Source organism: Suricata suricatta, chromosome 11, assembly GCF_006229205.1.
Source record: "Suricata suricatta isolate VVHF042 chromosome 11, meerkat_22Aug2017_6uvM2_HiC, whole genome shotgun sequence".
In the NCBI taxonomy this organism is placed as follows: domain Eukaryota; kingdom Metazoa; phylum Chordata; class Mammalia; order Carnivora; family Herpestidae; genus Suricata; species Suricata suricatta.
In genome coordinates, this window is record NC_043710.1 from 37,346,918 (window position 1) to 37,368,959 (window position 22,042).

General features: G+C 45.4%; 1 protein-coding gene and 2 pseudogenes across 3 annotated transcripts in view; 2 read left to right on the forward strand and 1 right to left on the reverse strand.

Annotated features, from left to right (window-relative positions):
* The window catches only part of NELL1 (neural EGFL like 1), an 890,650-nt gene that overhangs the window by 396,635 nt on the left and 471,973 nt on the right, over window positions 1-22,042 (reverse strand). The gene's annotated exons all lie outside the window — the stretch shown is intronic.
* Window positions 907-2,858, forward strand: LOC115271602 (annotated as a pseudogene).
* Window positions 10,752-14,407, forward strand: LOC115306611 (annotated as a pseudogene).

Here is a 22,042-nt window from a genome sequence, read left to right on the forward strand (position 1 = left end):
GGGGGAGAGATGAATGTAAGGACTAGCTTGTCATTTTGTATTGTCATTTTGTCATAAACTTGTTTTGAATTTTATATTAAAATGGGCCCACTATTCCCATTTTATGAAACCATTCAGGACCCTTATTTTGCCTTGGAGCACCTTTAACATCTCTCCCAGTGTCACTTATAAATGTGATGAGCTTGCTCTGACATTCCTATCAGGTGTAAATCCAGAGCCCAACATGAAGCCCTACCATTCAGCAGAACACCTCTCCACTATCTGTGTAACCTTGGCTAGGCCCCTTAACCTCCTGGTCTTTGGAGCCCTCAGTCATAAAAATGTGAGGGTTATGTGAATTTACATTTGGGGCAGGACACTTTCAAGACGAGCTTGTGAATAAAAGCAAAACGCTTTGCTTTTGTTATTCCCAGCTGGAATGTCTTCCCCCTCCTCTCCATGGGTCCAAATCTAACTTGTCTTTCAGGCCCACTGCCAAGGAGCCTTCCACATACATTTCTGCCTCTCTAGCCACTGAATACTTAGGGTCAGTACCACACAACCAGGCTGCCTCTTAGGGTAATCCTGCGTCCCAAGCCAATCACAGAATGTGGGTCTCTCCTGCCCTTTTTGGTCCCTGAGGCTGTGCCACCCTATAGGTATGCCCCACGGGGAGTGGCTGGATAGGGAGAAAGGAGGGAGGCCCCAGGCAGGGTGCTCTTCTGCCTCCACTCTGCTCTCATCCAAAAGAACCCAGAGAGCCTAAAGCCTGCCCCTCAAGTCACAGGTTCCTTTAGTGACCTCACTGAGTAGTGATGACCTCACAGGCACAGTTTCCATGACAGGGTAACTATGGAAATGTGGTGCTCTCAGGGAAACTTCTCTACCAGTTCTCTCCTGGATACCAATCTGGATGCTTGAGAGAGAATGTGTGTCCAGATCTTCTATACTCATTCCAATGTGTCCTCTGTCCCCTGGGTCGGCAGCCTAGCAAGTAGGCCTAGGCCAGTCATCTGTACAAGAGTCACTGGTGTACACACAACTTCATCTGGCTGCCACATGTTGCTCTGGGGCCTGCCTGCCACACCTCAGAGCTTCCCCAGCCGTGAGTAATCCCCCTCAGGGACCTACAGTGTTCCTGTTCATTGCTGAAGGCAAGTAAAATGCTCTTCCTGGGCAGCTATTCAGAAAGCTTCTAATCTTTATAAATGTAGCTTTCCTTTTGGGGCTACAAGATGCTTCCATTCGGACCCTTTCCTGATGGGCCTCTTAGCAAAAGTCAAGAATTTTTGTTGGTAAGTGAACAACGGAGCAGTTTGAGAAAGAACTGTTGAGGTCCGCTCATGAACCTCCCCTTCGAACCCAGGCTACTTCACCATTCTGTTGTGTCAACATCCACACAGGTCCCCTCAGACACACCCCAGACTGAGCGGCTGAGTACTAGGGTAACAATGGTCATGTCATGTGGATGGGAAGAACAAAAGAGCCAAGAGGACTGATGAAGTGATACCAAAACTGGAGGGTTGACAAAATGGTGTCCCAGGAGGTTGGGTTGATGTTGAGCCTAGACTTGCTACCCAGATTCTGGCTTTGAACCTCCTGATAACTCTGCTTCAGTATCTGGCCATTTTCTAATCTAGTCTAAAATATCAGAGGGCTGGAGGTCAGTGGGGTTGAAACAGGCAGTACGAATAGGGCCCAAGAGGAGTTGCCAAGATGGGAGGGATTCTTAATCCATTTATATTAGGTTATTTTTTCCAACACTTGAAAGGCATTTCCATTAAAGCTTCGGAAGTTATAGACCTTAGGAATCCCCTCCCTCCCCCCGCCGCCGCCCGCCCCGCCATGGACAGGAGAGATGGAGAAGATCCTGGTTGCAACTGTTTTCAGGTTCTACTCTTTCCTCTGAAAATGGGGAACAAATTCATGGATCTTTTGCTGCTGCCATGAGCTTCACAGAATCCCCTTTGCAGCCATGTTCCTTCTATAGGGAACTCACAGTAGTGACAAGCCAAGGCTGTGCTTTGAATTCCAAGCAGATTAAAGAGCTTCAGCCAGAAACGGGAGGAGACATGAGAGGAGAGGTCCTGGCAGGACGCAGTATACAGAAGTGACCGATTAGATCTGATTTTCATTTCAGCAGTAGTGGCTTCCACTTCTTCGCCTACACCTGCACACTACCATGTCATCTACCAAGGGTGTGGAGAAACCCAGATGAGCCGGCATGGGGAGACATACTGCCTAGTTTGTGGCTACCAGACCTATGGGGATGCTCCCCTGGCCACCCCAACAAAGACAGAAGCAGAGAAACCAGTTCCCATCGACCTGTGACAGAGTCAGATGAAGAAGATGGTTGCCCCAGCCCCAAAATTCGGCTATTGCAGTGCAGTGGCAGGAGACTCACCCCAAAGAAGTTTGCCAGCTGAGCCACTTTAGAGGTCAGGGCAAACATTTAACTGCCTAAGACACCTAATCCCTCTTCTTGAAGTGACTCCCTCACTGCCCACCACTCGAAATTAGAACCTGATCCATTCTGACTGAGCCTTCCTCAGCCAGGACCCTCCTTTCATATTAACTGGTCATGGGCACAGAGCCTTAGAAACTGAGGTTCAAAATGAAAGCCTGCTCTGAAACTGGCCTGGAAGAACACCCGATATTTCTTTCTCAATCCTCTAGAGTCCCTTCTTGGGTATCAGGAAGAAAAGTTTGCGTTCTTTGAGCCAAGGAGGGCCCAGGAGCAGAGAGAGGGTTCAGAGGGGCCTTAGCAGAGGTTCAGTCCATCAGATGGACTCCTGCCCTGAATCCTTGCCAGCAGCCACCAATTAAACCAAGAGGGGCTGGGCTTTTTTAAACTGAAAAAAAAAAAAAAAAAAAAAAAACAATCTGTGTCTACCTGGAGGGCCTCTTGTCAGGAGTGTCAGGAGGCAGAATAAAGAAACCCAGGAAGAGCAGCTTCCCAGAGCCAGAAGAAGATGGAGAGTTGGGTGGCACCAGCACTGAGTTCACATGCACCTTCATTCCCAGCCCTTTTTAGTCCCAATGGGATTTCTTAGTGTTCCATAAAATGATTTTCTCTTAACATATTTGACTTTAAATCCAGCTTGTCCAAGGCCAGACCCCAAATCTCCCTTTTCCATTGAAGTACATTTCCACATGGGGTATCTGGTGCTCTAACATCTTCTGCCTCCAAAAAAGACCCATGAGTGCAGCTTCTAACTCTGTGGCTCCCACAAGGACACCTGTGCAAATTGGGCCAGGACACAGGCAGTTTCTTTGGGAAATAGCCCAAGGGTGCCTGGGTGCTTCAATCAGGGGTCGGACTGCATGCTAACAACATTGAGCCTGCTTGGGATTCTCTGCCCCTTCCTGGCTCATGCTCTTTCTCTTTCAAAATAAATAAACTTTAAAAAATGGTGCGCTTGATGAGACCTGTCCCCTGTTGTGTGCATGTGTAGATGCGTGTGCGTGTGTGTGTGTGTGTGTGTAAGGAGATGGGAGGCAGGACTGAGAAGATGTTCTGTGTGTCAACCCACTATCCATTTACTCAAATATTTATTGAGCAGCTGCTAGTTGCTTGGAGTATATCAGTGAATAAGATGATTGAAGCCCTTTTCTTCAAGTTACCCATAAACTAAAGAAACAAGTAAGTTTATATAATTTAATTATGCCCGCTATGAAGAAAAGTAAAATAGGATAAAAGTATAGTGTGAGGAGGGGGTGCTAGGATCCACAAGGTAGGCAGGGAAGGCTTCTTTGAGGAGGTGACATCTCAGTGAAGATGTGAGGGAGTCCTGTGAAGAGCTGGGGGGAGCCTATCTCTGGAGGAGAAAATGGCAATACAAAGAACCTGAGGCAAGAATGAGGCTGGCCTGTTCTAGGACCAATGGAAAGGTCAGTGTGGGCAGAGAGGAAAGAGAGAGAAGAAACGGATGGTTGAAAAAGTTGCCAGGGGCCAGATCTTGTCAGCCATGATGAGGAATGTGGATCTGAAGTGTGAGGGGAAGTCATGGGAGGAAGTTGAGCAGAGTGGTGAAATGATCAGACATAGATGCCAATAAAAGATCATTCCAACTCCTGTGTGCCACGGCAGTGAGGTGCTGGCTGTTACTGTTGTTACCGGCTGTTACTGGCCAGTCAGCCATTACTCTCTCAGCAGTTAAAGGGACAGTTGGTCTTGCGGAGTGGGGGTGAGGGAATATCAGCAGATAAGAGCGAGCCTAGGGTGTGTGTGGGCCTGTGTGCCAGACCACTAGCCTTAGCACCCCACATCAGAAGAGGGGCGCTGTTAGCAGCATGGAGCCCTCAGGCCCAGATGAAGCCACTCACCCTGTGGACAGCACACTTCCCCTCAAGGGCCACAACAATAGCAAGAGTCTTGCTCCTCCCTAGACACCCTCAAGGCCAGGAGAAGTCCTGATAACTGAAGGAGTTTCCCTAAGCTGGGTTAGTGAGAGGAGGCACAGGCCCTGGGGGTTCCCACTTTGAGTCTCAGTTAACCCACCACACAAGACGGCTAATGCCTCTCTCTGCAGCAGCTCCCGCTCCCCAGCACTGAAGATTAGAACCTTCTATTGCTCTCTGATACTCTATGACTGAGGAAGATTTGCAATCCTGGAGGAGTCAGGTAGCTTGGCAAATCCCAAACACGAGGCAAACAGATTCACCCGGGGCTCCTAGGAAAACTAAAGATCCCCAGTACCTGCATCACTTCTACTGAATGCATTTCTCTCACAATCATGATGTTATAGGAAATACAAGTGACCAAGGAACCTGTAAAAGAACACCGTGGAATACAGCAAACTCCAAGACAGAAAACTCTAAATGACAAAGGACGTGATTTTTTCAACAAATAAATTGCAAGGAAGAAAGAAGAGGAACAAGTGCAATGCAGGTGGCCTTATCTATATTATAATTAAAACAATTATTTAAAAGTTAGGCAACCAGGGAAATTTGAGCATGACAGATAATTTATGATATTAAGGAAGTATTGTGACTCTTTTAGGTGCCATGATGGTATGGTAGTTGTCTTTTAAAAAGAGCTGTTATATGGAAACCAACTTGACAATAAACCACAAGAAAAAAAAACAACAAAAATAAAAAGCTGTTATCTTTTAGAGATGCAACCTTAAACATGGATGGAATAAATTATTTGCCTTAAAAATATTCCGTAGAAGGGAATGAGTAAGGTATAAATGAAAAAATGGGCCATCCGTAATTGGCAGGATGATTGGTACGCAGGTGTTCAATATAGTCCTCTACTTTATGTTTGAAATTATCCTAATAAATTTAAATAAAAGGGGAGAGGGGCAGCATCAGGTACAGCCTGATGTTCAGCCAGATTTGGAATCAGTGAGGACTCAGCTGGTCAGGTTCATAGGGTACACCAGCTTGTGGGCGCTGTGGCAGCCAGGTGGTGGAAGGCAGGCTTCCTGCATAACCACAGGAGGCACTCAGGGCTCTGAGGCAGGGGGAGCTGTGCTCAGCATGTTGCAGATCTGACAGGCCTCGGAGATGAGCCGGCTAGGTTGAGCAAAGAGATAGCCTGTCTGAACTGGAGGCCAAATGACAAATCACATAAGTCAGATGGTAGATGTTTGTTCGGTCAGAGCCAGTCCCCACACCTGGTATCCACACAGCCCACCCTTCTGGATTCTTACGTCAGCAGGTGTGGTAGACAACTGAAGACTCATCCAGCCCCCTCACTACATACCCCAGTAAAGGGCCAGCTCCAGGGGGTGATCAGTACAGAATGTATAGACAAACAAAGGATGTAAGGGACCTGAAGCCCCTCCTGGTGAGAGAGGCAGCAGCTGGAAGTCAAGAAGACCATGGAACCCTTATCTGACTTGGCCAGAAGGGCATCAAGTGGTCATTTGCCTTTCCAGCAGCTGGTGTCCCTAACTTTCCTCCCCTTCGGCCATGTTCAAGGAGAGATCTAGCTTATGGCTAGTAGGCTACTCTACCTCCAGATCGCTTCCTTATGTCGCACAAGCCACACTGAAGACTGAGCCAGTCTAGCCCCACTTTGGCAAGTCTGACAGTGGTGAACAGGAGCTAAGTGGCATGTGCAGAAGCAAACATCAGGCCTTATCAAATGGCCAGCAGTCATTCTCCAAAGTTCTCTTCCTTCAGGGCCTGAAGCACCCACAGAGGAGGAGCCCAAAGAGATAAACACACTGAGTAACTCTGGCCTGGGGTCCTAGAGAGCCCTGGAAATCAGAAGGCTAAGTACATTCCTCCACCACAAACTCAGTTCCATTGTCCTCATGAGTTGACACCAAATTCATGAATCCCCCTGCCCAGTGTTCTGGATTTGGATTCCAGGAGGCCTCCAGACAGAGGTATGCAGAGGTAAAGAAGGCGCATCTATTAGCTGAGAGAACTGCTTCATACCTGGAGTGGTCGCAGATGGAGAACAGAATGAGAGGGATCAAAGCTTGAAAAATCTAGGAGTAAGGGAATTTTGGTTTCAGATCTCAGCTCTACCTGCCGGCTTCATTTAGCTGAACCTCAATTTTCTCAACTCGAAAATGAGGCTGGCAAAAACCTACTTTGTGGGCTATTGTTAAGATTGAATGGTCTTGAAATCCATCAAACTGGTTGCACAGTTCTGGACACACAGTAACTTTGGCTGCTCTGACATGCTCTTACTCCCTGAAGGAAGGAAAGGCAGAAGACTCCTGAGCTCTTAGACAAATGGTTGAACATTTATTGTGTGCAGGTATGGCACTAGGGGCCAGAATATGGTGGTGATGGCCTCACTGAGTTCACACGGCAGCTTTGGCAGGGCCAGCCACTGCAGACTTCCGTGAGGAGGAGGTAGTGAAGGCGAAGATGGGGAGGAGACAGAGGTTCCAGCAAACCTGAAGCTGAGCAATCTGAGAGGCTTATCCATTTTCCTGTTTTTGTTTTTAATGTTTATTTATTTTGAGAGAGAGAGCAAGCAAATGAGTGAGTATGGGGTGAGGAGCAGAGAGAGAGAGTAGATAGAGAATCCCAAGCAGGCTCTGCACTCAGCACAGAGCCCAACATGGGGCTCAATCCCACAAACCATGAGATCATGACCTGAGCCAAAACTAAGAGTCAGACACTTTACTGACTGAGCTACACAGGCCCTCCACATTCCTGTTTTTCTCTCTGCCCTTCCCCAAGTTGTGCATGTGCACTTGAGTGCCACCTCTCTCTCTCAAAAATAAACATTAAAAAAATGTTTAAGGAGTGCCTGGGTGTCTCAGTCAGTTAAGCATCCGACTTTGGCTCAGGTCATGATCTCATGGTTTGTGGGTGCAAGTCCCATGTCAGGCTCTGTGCTGGGCACTAGCTCAGAGCCTGGAGCCTGTCTTCAGATCCTGTGACTCCTTCTCTTTCTGACCCTACCCTGCTCACGCTGTTTGTCTCCCTCCCTCCCTCCCTCTCTCTCACAAAAATAAATAAATAAAAACATTTAAAAAAAAAAGAAAAAGTTTTAGGAGGCTAGAAGCACCTGGATGGTTCAGTCCATTGAGTGTCTCACTCCTGATTTGGTTCAGGTTGTGATTACTGAGTTGTGGAATCCAGCCCTGTGTTGGGCTCCGTACTGAGCATGGAGCATGTTTAGAATTCTCTCTCTTTCCCTCTACTCGCCTCCACTCATGCTCTCTCTCTCAAACATTAAATTAAAAAGAAAGGGAAGAAAAGGAGGAAGAAAAGAAGGGAGAGGGTAAGTCATCGAAGAGAGTTTGATTTAGCAGAGTTTTCCATGATATGCCCCCCCTCTCCAGGCAACTTTGTATCACAGTTCAGAAGGTGCCATCTGAATCCCAGGAACTCCCTGTAGGATCTTCCTCGGTAAACTCCAGTACCTCATGCCCCTCTAGCCTCCCCCCAGCTGATGGCACTACCTCAAGAGCATACACTTGAATCACCAGAATATCTGGTCCCAGGAACCAGCCCAGTCAGACACTCAAAGCCTGTCAGACACCATTGTGACTTTGCTCTGGATGTTTCATACTGCCTGAAGTCAGGCAGAGCCTGGCTGCAAGAGACCCAAGATGGGCAGAAAGGCTGGCAAGGACATGGGAGACAAATCTGGGGATTCGGGAAAAGGCCAGGTGAAGCGGGAAACAGAGACACAATAGTGCTTACTGCACTTCTAGCAAGGATAGTTGGTGGCTGTCTTTTGAAGAAGGAAAATGTGCCAGCTGTTGGCCACTTCCAGAAAGGTAGCCTCAGCTTTGTGATTAGAGGATGTGTGTCCCTGGTGGCCAAGCTGTCTCCTGGCCAGGGAGCCAGATGCTTCTTGAGAATGTGGCTATGTCAGTCCTCATGCCAATGGAACCAGAGCAACACCCAGAAAGAAGCAGGGGCAGGATGAGTCTCTAGGAGCAAGGAGCCCTGAATGAGGATGATCATCACCTGGGCAGTGGTAGTTGCTTAGAAAGCCCCCCACCCCCCACCTCCTGCCTCTATCCCTCTGCCCTAGGAGCGTGTGAAGTGGTCTGTGTGATTACCACTCAGTCTGTCATTTTTCTTCCTTCATATTCTTGTCATACACTGGAGATCAGTGGTGAGGGGTTAGTTCTGCCATCATAGTAAGCTTGATCCCAGGAGAAGCCTGTTTCTACCTGCCTCCTCTGCAGATCTTGATTTAGGTAAACGCTGCATAGATAAGGAATCAGAAGAGAAAGTGCTTACTCACATACCCCTCCCTGGTGTCAAGATTTCCTGTGCTGGCCCTGCTTCAACAGCCACACCAGGTGGAGGCTAAGGGGATAGCATGTAGCAAGGCCCTGTGGTGCTAGGCAGCAAGGGAAGCAGGATTTGTGCCATTTGCCGAGACTGGAGAGGCCAGTGGGACACTCCCCAGGAGTTGAAAGGCCAATAACAGAATGTGGTAACCAGACCAACATTGGTATGGTAATGATTTCTTCCTAAAACCAAAAATCCTCTTCAGATTTCATTTGATTAGCAAAAACAGGTACTAAGATCTTTTGTAAAAGGAAAGTGGCATCATGCAAACTGAAAGCAGGGGATACCATTAGTTTATGCCATTCTGGCTTGCGAAAGGTTTCATGGGAAAGCTCTGATTTCAGCTAGTGGGGAAACTAAGAGCAATGGGAAGCCATGGAAGAACTTTAGGCAAAAGGATGACAAGTTTTTTTTTTGAAAGAGAGAGAGGTCTGGCTGCACAGTGGGGAATGGGCTGGAGGTGAGGACACCAGGAGGAGATGAGAGATAAAGGTGAGCTGTACTGAAGAAGAGATAGCGGGAACCAAGGAGAGATGCAATTTGTAGATGATTGGAGGTTGAACCAGATGGATTTGGAGATGCCGTTGAGGAGAGAAGTGGGCAGAAGGTAGAAAGCGTCACAGAGGACATTCAGGTCAGCTGTGGAGCCAGGCCCTGGGCTTCCCTGCCTCCCTGTTTCTTCTTCTGTCCACAGTCAGCATAGCCTCTTTCCCCAAATTGTCCAAGTCTGTCCATAGGTACTGGAGGCTTCTAAAGGACAAAGTTTTGCTAGTGTGTACTTATTCCCTCCTGTACAGGACAGAGCAGAGAGATAGCCTTGGGGAAGATCAAAAAGAGAACAGGCCACGCAGTTGGCTAAAACAGGCTTGCTACTTGAATAAGTACACACATGTCCCTGCGTGTATAAGGATCTGGGTATGTCTGTGTTTCTGTCCTTGGCTTTATATGCTCACTTCAAAGCCATGACTAGCAGTGCCAGCCTGTTTAAGGACTGAAGTTGAATGTTACCAAAAAATTGTGCTGCCTGGATAATCTTCGAGAGATGGTGTCTACTTTCTATGACTCAGCACAGATTGTGTCTGGTGGGCTAGGGTTTCCTCCAAGTCTTGGGGTCCAAAACATTTGGCCCCTGGAGAAAAGCTGAGAAGAAAACATCAAAAAGCTAAATTTTCCCTTCTCATTTCTCTGTCAGCAGCTTATTTGATGCTTATTTGATGTCAGTCCATTATTTAAATGGACTTCCTGCCTACCTCTTCCCAACTGTTTATACTCCCCACTTCCTAGGGGCTGGGGGGGGGGGCGGCTATCAATAGTGGAGCAGACAAGTTGTTCATCCCCCAAACCGACGTTTTTGTCCTGGAGATCAGCGGACCCAGGAGGTTTTCCTCCTTTCCCACACTCTTCTGTCTACATGGGTGGGTGTGGGGCTGCTGACCAGCAACAAGGGAAAAAAGGAGAGAAGCAGGTCTGAGTTTGGGCTCCCCAGACACCCAAGGCAAGGACATACCCTAGGGGACTCACATTCTGGCAGTGGGGCTGCCTAGAGACCCCTCCAGCTGCAGTAGTCGGAGAGTAGACCCATCTCCAGCACAGTGCCACTCCCTGCCTGCCGCCAGTGGGCACCATCATATGCACAAACACTCAAAAATACCCAAGCTGGGACCGGTCCCCTATCCTATGGTGCTCTAGAAAGGTTTTGCTCATTTCCTCTCTAGGGTGGTTTCTAAGGTCTGCCAGTCCTCAGACTTAGGTCACTCCCTCCATGCCGGTTACTACTGCCACATGGAAAAGGTTCCAAAGGTGGAGCAGCTCCAGGTGATGCCAAGGCTCAGAGCACAACCTTGGGAGGCAGGGGATGAAGGAGTTTGGTCAGAGACTCTGAAGCCTCTCAATGACAGAGCTTCCAGAAGATGCATCCCCCTGTGGTTGTGTGGCACATGTGTGTAAGAAGGAGGTGCCTGGAGGTGGCGGCTAGGGTGAAGGCCTGAGGCTGAAATGGGGGTGGGGCCTTCAGAGGAACCCAGAGGACTTTCCTTAGGACCCATATGTCTGACTTCAGTGAAGATGGAGAGTCCACACTGAGGTAGGAGGGATCCTAGCCAACTGCTCAGCCAGCAGCTCTGGGAGGGAGGAAAGTTGCTGGGATAGGGGAGAAGGATGATCTGCTGCCCTAAAAATGACTTAATTTCCTTCCACTCAAATAGCTTACTGCTCTGTTCAGTCAACTGTCCCTGACCCCTCAGATGGTGGCCCAGTTCATGTACCAAAAGTCCCTCCATTCAGACACTGGGAGGTGTAGCATCTCCTGAGGAAGGAGGTCTTTCCTGAGACACACTGGGAGCTGGCACCAACTCTGGAGTGGGAAGGGGAGCAGGGGTTTGCAAACCAAGACTGGATTCCCAGTAGGGACTCCCTCCTGTCAGGCCCGGCACAACTGGGTCCCTGCTCTTGCCTCAGGGGGTTGCAGGTATAGAGAGTTCAGTAGGCTCTTGTGGCCAAATCACAGCCACCATTCACACTGCCTCCTGGCCATCCTGCAGGGCAGAGAGCTCAGCTAAGGGCATCCGTCCTTTCTATAACAATGTCAGCAGGCTGACCAGCTTTGGTGAGGGGAGGACTTGATTCCATACCCTGCCCCGCATGAATGTGCATGCCCCACCACTTCCTACAGACAAATGCATGCACATATGCACCCCTGACACACTTTCCCCAACCTGTTTCTGCAGAAAGTGGTGGTGGAAATGAACTCTTTGGGCATGATTGTAGATCTGTCCCATGTCTCTGACACTGTGGCATGATGAGCCTTGGAAGTGTCACAGACACCTGTGATCTTCTCCCACTTAGCTTCCCAGGGTGTGCGCCAGAGTGCCAGGAACATTCCTGATACCTGCAGCTTCTGGTGAGAGACTGCTCTGACCTGCAAACCTAAAGCAAGAAGTTTAAACCAGGAGCCCTTGAACCTGAATCTCCTGTTCCCTCAACTTGCTCAAACCTGAATATACTCTGCCTCGACAGACCCACAGTCCAGAGCTCCTGAATTCTTGAACCCAGGCGTGGGGGTTTCTAAGTGGTAAATACTTCTCTACTCCATAAGCCTCCCAGGGTGAAGACATTTTCACCCCAACCAGAGCTGAAAGTCCTCCATTCACATAAACCCAGAGAGTAGAGAGGTGAAATTTCCTCTGACTTCAAAGCCAGAGCTGAACACCTTCCTCACAGTAGCCTCAAAGCAGGTGGTTGTTCTGGGGGCCAAGCTGAGTGTTCATTTGTCCACCCCTGCAGAAGAAGAATGGTGGTATCGTGATGGTGTCTTTGTCAGCGGGGGTGCTGCAATGCAACCTGTTAGCCAATGTGGCCCCTGTGGCAGGTAGGCCCTATCTGGGCTCTTTAAACATCTCTGATTTGACCTGAAGCCTTGGGGGGAGGGCCTTAGAACAGCCCCAGTAGTCTGACTCATTGTTGGCAATAGGCACAGTGCCCAAAAACTCAATGATGGGCAGTAAAAAGAACCTTGGTGCCATGTGGAACTGAAGACACAGAGTCAATACTATAATCCTGAAGGGTGTAAAGGAGGCAGTCAGACACAGAGCCCAGGTGCCAACCATCTGCCACCCTGTAGGGACTCCCAAAGCTCCCTGCCCCTGCCTCTGGCCCAGGGTCTGAGCACTCTCTTAAGTCTCTTTGGTCTAGGTCAGTTACGTTCTTTGTCCATCTCTCATCCTCCACACCCATGGAAAGGGGCCCGCATTGAGGTGCCTGGGTGGCTCAGTCAGTGGAGAATCCAACTTCAGCTCAGGTCATGATATCATGGATTGTGGGTTCAAGCCCAGCATCAGGCTCTGTGCTGTCAGGTGGAACCTGGAGCCTGCTTCGGATTCTGTGTCCCCTTCTCTCTCTGCCCCTCCCCTGCTCATGCTCTCTCCCTCTCAAAAAAAATTTTTTTTAAAGAAGAAAGGGGCCCCCACGGTTCTCAAGGAGACTGGAGGCATGGTGAATCCTGAATGAGAAACAGCCAGATGGGGTCCACTCCAAATCTAAATTCCAGTCTAGAGCCAACTGGAATCAACCTCCTCAGGTTGGCACACTGGGTTCCAGGCCATGAAGAAATTGGCCTCCCTGGCCTATAGGCTGCAAGAAGGGGACTCAGTAGAGTCCAGTCTCCACCTCATCCCTGTCCTAGAAGCCCTACACTGCTGACTCTTCATCCTGCCGATCACTTTGACTACATCAAGGCAGTCATTGGATCCAAGTTCATTGGGACTGGTGGAGATAATGATGGGGCTAAACGGTAAGTGCTTCTCCAGGGATAGCTATGCCACAGTAGGGCTTTGAGAGTCACCATGCCCACCAAACAATGGTCCTCATGGCCTTTAGGCTCACCTGGCATCTCCCCACATGCAGAGTCTGTTTCTGTTTGTCTGCGACCCATTGGCCCTACCTCTAGGTCATGATCTGCCCAGAAAATGCACCCACCCTAGTGCCACTTTTTCAAAAAGTTTTATTTATTTAAGTAATCTCTACACCCAATAAGAGGTTCAAACTCATGACCCCGAAATCAAAAGTCGCATGCTCTTCCTACTGAGCCAGCCATGTACCACTGACCCACTGCTTCTGAACAGACTCTTAGCAAGGTGGTATGGACTGACCAACTCCTCTGCCTGCAGCGGGGTCTTAAAAAGCTTTTCTTCTCAGGGCGCCTGGGTGGCTCAGTCAGTTAAGTGTTCAACTCTTGATTTCAGCTCAAGTCATAATCTCACTGTTTGTGGGTTTGAGCCCTGCATTGGACTCTCTGCTGAGGGTGTGGAGACCGCTCAGGATTCTCTCTCTCCACCCCACCTCCCTTTCTCTCAAAATAACTAATAAACTAAAAAAATAAATAAAAGCTTTTCTTCTTTTTATAAATGGAGGAAAACTTTGCATTCCGTGAAAGGCCTAGATCAAAACAGTGTAATTCAGTGAGTTTTTTTAAACATTCAAAGAGATTGGGAGCTTCGTTCTGCAGGATGAAGAACAAGGGTGAATCACTTACTCTCTTCAAGTTTCCGTTGCCCATGTCAGACCAGGGCTGGGATTCAGTAGACCCTTGACACATAGGGCTGTGATTCTGAGTCATGAACAGGGAACAGGGCTGAGGGTCCACCGCTGACTGGCTCATGGCTGTATAGGTTCCCTCAGGGGCTGGAGGACGTGTCCACAGACCCAGCTCTGATAGAAGAGTTGCTGAGTCATGGCTGGCGTGAGGAGGAGCTCCGAGGCGGGGTTCGTGGAAACCTGCTACGGGTCTTTGGAAAGGTGGAACAGATATGCTGGGCCTGACAAAAGAGTAGCTCAGAGGTCTGAGCAAGTGTGTTGGGCCTCTGTGGGAGCTGCTGACAACTTACTGCCACCTCCAGGTACGGGAGGCAAGCAAGGGGCAAAGCCCCTTGGAGGATGAAATCCCGGATGGGCAGCTGGGCAGATCTTGCTGCTCTGTTCTTTCAAGTCTGCCTCAGACACAGTATCTGGCTCCAGACCAGAAACTAACAGAGACTTGGGCACATTGGACACCTAAGTGGCCACCTAAACAGCCACTGTCAAAATCTTCCCCCAACATGGCTTCAAACCTCACAGTTATTGCTGCCTTTTCAGTCCCCATTCTGTGGCTCTGGTGACCCAGTTAATCCCACCAGATGTTACTATGGGAGCTGCAGACACCCCTCAGTGTTCCCCCCCCCCCCGTGGTGCAGACAGACGCATTTCCTGAAAATAAATGTTTTACACATGGAAACAGGCATGAGTGTCCTTCTCTGTGGTGGGGTCTGGTGGTGCCAGCTCCCAGTTCTGATAGTTGGTGGAGAACCCTGAAGTTCAGCCACCAGTTACTCCAGTAAATCCTGAGTCTCACTAGTATGGCCTGAAGAGACCCAGATGGTGGGGCTCAGCACTAGAATAAGACAGTGGGTAGCTCTGGCTGCAGGAGACTGGACCTTCCCCTGGGTCGCCTCTCAGTAGCTCACTGCAGTCCACATCCTGACCTACTGACCACCACCTGGGGATCTTGAAGGGAACTCTGATTCAGGTTCCCAAGAAAGTAACCTGCCTGGATCACAAATGATCTTTGTTCCTATTTGGACAGAGCCCAGAATGTTAAATGTAGGAGTGAAAAGAATTCAGAGGAAAGCATATGAATATTCTTAACCTTTATAATCTCCTTTAGCCAGAATTACATTACTTAAAATTTTTCATAGAAAGTGAGAACTTGAGGGCTGCACTAACTGCAGCCTGGATGTTCTGGCTTAGGGTCTGTAACAATGATGTCAACTGCCACAGGGCAGGTACTCTTCTAACTGCTTTACTTACATTGACTTGGTCCTCACGTAATTCTGGTGAAGCAAGCACTGTTGTCTCCCCGATTTTACACACAAGGAACCTGAAGCACTAAGTGGAGAACTACATTGTCTAGGGTCATCTTGCCACAGAGAGGTTTGGAGCCAAGATCTGAATCCAAGAGACAACACCCCACATCTCTCCTACCTCAGAGTCCCGGCTTGCTCCCCACGGTACACCACCCAGAAGGAGTAGGCTGGAACACAGGGAGAAAGTACTAAAAAGGGCTAATCTCAGTTTCGTAGGGTTTTCAGGCGAGAAAACCTGATAAAGGACATCACTGCCTTCTTCTGGAGTGACAAGGAAAGATTTCACGAGGAGAGTAGAAGTCATGTTGGGTATTAAAATGTGAGAGGGTCTTCATGGGTAGGGAGAGAGAAAGTGTTATTCTCCATGTGACAAAGGACATAAGCTATTAAACAAGAAAAAATGTGGAAGTGTTTTATATATCTGAGGGAACTGCACATCCTTAATTTTCAAGCAAAACATAACTGGATGTTAGATTAATAGTTCTGGAAAGTGTGCCAGAGTGTCAATGATTTACCATTTCCCTCACTGGTCTCTACAGTGAAGCTTTAAATTTACCCCACCTGCCTCCTCCTATCAAATAACTCAGCTAAACAAGGATGCCTTGAATGCTGTGTATCTCATACCACAGACTTGTTCTGCACATATCTTTCTGAGAAGATGCAGGTAAATCAAATTTTTTGTAAGTCTAATCAAATTTGAAATGCATGGGTGAGGGGAGCTAGCTATATAAGACATAGCCATAGTGCATTCTTTCATAAAGGGAATTTAATACATTAGTAGAGAAAAATCACACTTTATAGTCCCTGTTGTTTCTAAACCTGAACTTGTTCTCAGACAGCATTCTATCAAATCAACGCAAAGTAGAATCATGCACACACATACACGTGTGCGCGCACACACACACACACACACACACACACACACACACGCCTGTCAATGATTCAAGTCCTAAAAGCCCCTCCATGAACTGACACGTTAAAAAGTACCTAGTTTTCCTGGTCCTCATTACCCTGAAGTATCTAGGTTACGCTACAAACTGTCCTTTTTAAAAAAAAATTTTTAATATTTGTTTATTTTTGAGATATAAAGAGATAGACAGAGTATGAGTGGCGAGAGGCAGACAGAGAGATGGAGAGACAGAATCCAGAGCAAACTCCAGGCTCCAAGCTGTCAGCTCAGAGCCTGACAAGTCTCAAACCTACCAACCATGTGAGATCATGACCTGAGCCAAAGTCGGGTACTACTGACCGAGCCACCCAGGTGCTCCACAAACGCCTTAGATTTCATGAGGAGAGTAGAATTCGTGTCGGGTGTTAAAGTGTGGGAGGTTCTTCTTATATAATTTCCTTAGAGGGGAATTATAGAAGAGCTACATTTCCAACAATATGCAGAAACAGCCTCAGTCTTCAACATGTACGTAATGTATTTGGGACAGTGTATGGCATATGGTAAACATTCTATAAATATTCTTACTTATAGTAATATCATTATTAAATAAAGACAATAGAAAAAATAGAGTAACAAAAGGCAATGAGACTAAATCCCTGAGGAAAGGGAACAGGACACCTCCAGATAAGATCTGTAAATAAAACAATTTGGGGGGTAATACCTGAAAATAATGGCTGTTTTCTCTAAGCTAAGAAAGAAGAGATGGTGGTTTGAGAGCTGATATCCACCTTATGTTCAAGGAGAAGGAGCATGTTCTCATCAGTCAAGACTCACTTCAAATTCAACCTTGGTGTCACTGCACCTGGGCCCTGACTGGCTGAAATGTGGCTTTGTCCCGACCTGTCGACATAGGATAAAGAAAATGAGAAGCCCTGAGGAAAACCACTGAGAGCTAACAACCTTGAACTGAAACTTCACATTCTCTTGGTCTACTGAACTGGCAAAGTCCTGCAGAATTGCTACTAGTTAAAATCTAGTAATAAAGAATCTAGAATTTTAGAGATTTGGAAGGAGATGAAGAGACATATAGGCTAGATGAGACTCTACCGTGCTCAACTGATGGGTCTAAAAAAGAACCTTTGCGGGGCGCCTGGGTGGCTCAGTCGGTTGAGCCTCCGACTTTGGCTCAGGTCTGATCTCACATTCGTGGGTTCGAGCCCCGTGTCAGGCTCTGTGCTAACAGCTAACTCAGAACCTGGAGCCTGTTTCTGGTTCTGTGTCTCCTTCTCTCTCTGCGCCTCCCCCTCTCATGCTCTGTCTCTCTCTGTATCAAAAATAAATAAAACATTAAAAAAATTAAAAAAAAAAAAGAACCTTTGCAGTATAATTTTAAAATGCCCACCTTGGGGCGCCTGGGTGGCTCAGTTGGTTAAGCATCCGACTTCAGCTCAGGTCATGATCTCATGGTTTGTGAGTTCGAGCCCTGCGTCAGGCTTTGTGCTGACAGCTCGGAGCCTGTAGCGTACTTCAGATTCTGTGTCTCCTCTCTCTATACCTCCCCCATTTGTGTGCTCTCTCTCTCTCTCTCTCTCTCTCTCTCTCTATCTCTCTCTCTCTCTCTAAAAATAAGTAAATGTAAAACAAAAGATTAAAAAAAAATAAAAAGTAAATAAAATGCCCATCTTGGACTTTCAGAGCACTGATGGTTGAAAACAAATCTGAAACACGATTGTTTGGATCTTTGAAAACCAGATCATCATAAAGCACATTTCACCAGGTTCAAGGGAAGTTCAGAAACATGCAAATGTAATTTCAATTGCCGGAGTCATAAGAAAAATCCTTTCTTTTCATTGTAATAGAAAGAAATACATGACTAAAAAATGATCGGCGCCAAAGCAGTAACAAAGCATTAAGGGAGATTGACCTGATTTAGAGAAAAATTGAAAGAGGAAATTAAGGGAGGAGCATTGGAAATCCAAATACATCACTTGCAGCCCCAGAAGAGTAATGTGGTATTGAAATTAACATGGGGACCTTCCACTTCGGACCCCGGAAAATACATTAGAGTAATAAGGTCGGTTTCTGGAGGAAAATATTACAGCAGCATATATATATTGCTGATTCAGAAATGCAAAGGAACCCAAACCTCAGGGGCTTTAGACTGTAAGGTAAAAGTTAGACTAAGAAAACTACTCATCCAACAGTTGTAAGCAGCTTATGTAAATATCCCAAAATAGAGAAAATCCATATAGCATTAAAAATGCTAATAATACATAGAAATGCTCACATTTTGTTAAGTGAAAAAAGCAATTTCTAAAAGGGTCTGTCATTATTTTGTTAAAAAATACAAAGTTATGCTTATTTTGTATATAGAAAGGAATAAAAGCGTACATAGCAAACTGTTAATAGTTATCTCTGGCATAAGCTAATAGTTACCTCTGTATACATACAAGTAAACACATCAAAATGTTACTATATACATAAAACTCTATGTAGCAAAAAAGTTAACAGTTATCTCTGGCTGGGATTATACTTCAATTTTGCTTTCTTCTTGATATACTTTTATTTATTTATATACAAGTTCCACAGTAAGCATGTATTTCTTTTATGAAGAGAAAAATAAATCTAAGACAGTAAGGCTGAAAAATGTAACATTTGTTAGGAGTGCTACAGGAATTGATTGCAAACTTTAGTAAGATCATTCTATTAGTAGGATGAGGAACCATGGAAAACATGATGCTTCGGAAAGGAAAACCTTTTGGATGACAGTCATAAAGTCAAGGCTGGATAGGTGTGAATTCACCAGTGAAAAAGAACCTGACTCAAATCCTAATAGGCTGTAGCTACCTGTAAAGTAATCTTTATAAAGCATGTATATGGGAAAATGCATTGTGTTTATCATTTTGGTCAATGATTTACATAGACATCTAAGTTATATTGACAGATAATATGTTAGTAAGCAGAGCAAGTATTAGATTATTTTTTTTAACATTTATTTTTGAGAGACCAAGAGAGACAGATCATGAGCAGCGGAGGGACAGAGAGAGAGAGGGACACACAGAATCTGAAGCAGGCTCCAGGCTCAGAGCTGCCAGTACAGAGCCCAAAGAGGGGCTCAAATCCACAAACAGTGAGATCATGGCCTGAGCCGAAGTACGACGCTCAACTGACTGAGCCACCCAGGTGCCCCTAGACAACCGGATTTAAATCCAAAAGGATCACAGCAGGCCAAGAAGGTGGAGATCAGTGCATAAAATGCAGTTATGTATAAAGGTAAATTGCTCATTTATACACACACACACAACACTCATCCAACAAACTAAGGAAGTTTACAAAAAATACAGTAAATTTTAAAAGACCATATTATATATTAGCTAAATATGACAGAAACCAAATCCAATTTCTTTGAAGGAGAAATAGGTATATATATTGTTGCACAGAACTGTAAAATATAAATGTGGATCTGCCTTCAGTCCTAGTTAGATCTCAACTTCTAACTTAAATGTGTTCTCAGTCTATTTCTCTCTCTACCACCTTTGTTTGCCTGTTTCTATCTGCATATCATCCTCATTCTCTGAGATCACATAATCTTATCAAAGATCTAGGAGAGCACCATGTAGAAGGATAAATGTGGCCACCAGGGATGCTAAGCCTACACCCTTGCAGTTATGAACCAAAAGCACAAGAAGTTTTTCCAACATTTTCGACATAGATGATTTGAAATTATTTTAACTGACCTGGCTTGAAAAAAATGCTCACCCATATGGCCAAGAGTCAAACCAGTCACATGATTACCCCATGCCAAAAGGTGACCAAGGGATTATGTGCCCTAGTAGGCACAAATGAAGTAAGAGAGAGGTTCTCCAAAAATACTAGGATAAAGGAGATAGATGAGTTCATATAGAATAAAACTTCAGTTAGCATAACTTTCACACAACAGAAAATTACAAACCAAATCTAATGTTTTAATGTTAAAAGAAATAGAAGTATGAGAACAGTCAAGTCAACGGTAACATCAGCTACAGAAATGCATAACATACAGTTCTGCATAGTTACTATGTGTGAGCCAAAATAGAGCAATAAGCTTTCTGACAGTCAATTGAAAGGGAAAAACAAAGACAGTATCCAGAGTCACAATATCACAAAATAAGAACAAGCCATCCTTTCAAGAGAGCATCAAGCTTTTTTTTTTTCATTTTGAAAAAAACTCTCTTAGATCTTCATAAGAAAAAAGAGTTCTATGTGTGGTACTTTGACCAACATCCTTAACAACATCCCTACAGTAGAAACAACAAATTTCACTTTGTTGTTACCTATTACATCCCTTAGCATTGGTTACTGGTATAAGCCCCAAAATCACTTGACATTAGCAGTTTCATAAGGGGAAAAAATAAACATCAAGATCCCAATAGATATTGCTCCAAATGATCTGGCAAGATTAAAAGGTATAATTTAGAGCACTGGGAATGATGGATGGGTTGAATGTCCCTCCGGCAATCTTGAAGTTTTTGATAAGAATTATATAATAGTAGTGTCAAGGTTTTATCTCTCGTCAGAATTCAGAGAGCGGATATGCTGCATCACCAGCAGAGAACTGAAATCGTATCCTCTGACAAATGTTTCAGAAGAAGGCAGCAATAAAGTGCCCTGCCAAGACTCAAGGAATTTGACCAATGCAAATGCCTGAAAGGCCACCTGACCTCTTCACAAAACCTTCCCCAGAAAACAATTCTCTGCCGGTTTATTTCAACAACTACAAAAAAGATGACTCATTAAAAAATACACATAATTTTACAAGTTGACGGCCATAAGGCTTGACAGGAGCACTTGAGAAGACTACTTTGGAGTTTTAACTTATCATAAGTTCAACTTGAGGCAGTAGGTCAGAGACAGTAGGGGTATTTAAGAGAATTAAAGTATCTAAAACAAGGCTGAGAAAGTTCCCTCTCAATGGACAACGAATAACATTGAGGATACTTTTGAGCACAGGTTGAAAGTAGACAAACAAGATCACATTGATTAATGAGTCACTAGGGTCGTGAAGAATGTCAAAATCTTGTTGGATGAAAAATTAATGAAAAAAATTAGAGAAATTTAATAAAGAAAATAAAATATAGAAAGGGAGGAGGGGGGGATAGCTATTGCTAACAACTTGAAAGAGTATCATATATAAATTAGACTCCAAGAAATAGAACTAGCATCAGCATATCTGAATCAGAGGACACAGTATTTTTTAACTCAATATCAAAAGCAAGAGTGTTCTAATGGTCATACGTGTCCAAAGTTGACATGGAATGCCAAGGGAGATAATAAATTCCATGTCACCAGGATTATTAAGGCAGAGATTGGATGGCCATTTGTCAAAGAAGATCTTTTAATTGTCCCTCCAACACAGAGATTTTTATAGATTTAGAAGCCCATTCATTTTTTACTTTATAAATAAATGTTCAACACCAATTACATTCTTATGCATTTTTCTACATGCTAGAATCTAATGAGAAATTAAGACTTATGTGATCTTTCCATAGATTTTAAAATACAATGAGAAATTGGACAGTAAATATTAAGTAAATGAGTAACTGAGTTATATAGTATTACAGATTGTTTATTAATATTATAAATAAAGAGGACAATGTAAATAAATGGAGGTGGGGTGGGGTAGAGGCTAGGTAGAAAGCATTCTTTGGTCTATTCTACATAAATAGTCAAAAGAAGGGTATTGTAAACATGTTATTTTAAGCTAGGATCTGAAGGCTGAGAAGAAACAAGCTATGTAAGGTGCTGGGGGAAGAGATTTTCAGATAGAGGAAATAGCTGGTGCAAATGCCTGAAAGTGAAAACGAGCTAAACTTGTCCAAGGAATAAAAAGATGATCAACACAACTGAAACATAATGAGCAAGGGGGCAGACTGGTACCCCAGAAGGTCAGAGTCGGGAAGGGATGCATTAATATCTTTGAAGGCAGTAATGAGTATTTGCCAATTGTTGACCTCACAATCAAGCCATTCCCTCCTTTCTAACAATATCCTAAATTGTGTTTTGTCAGTGTTTG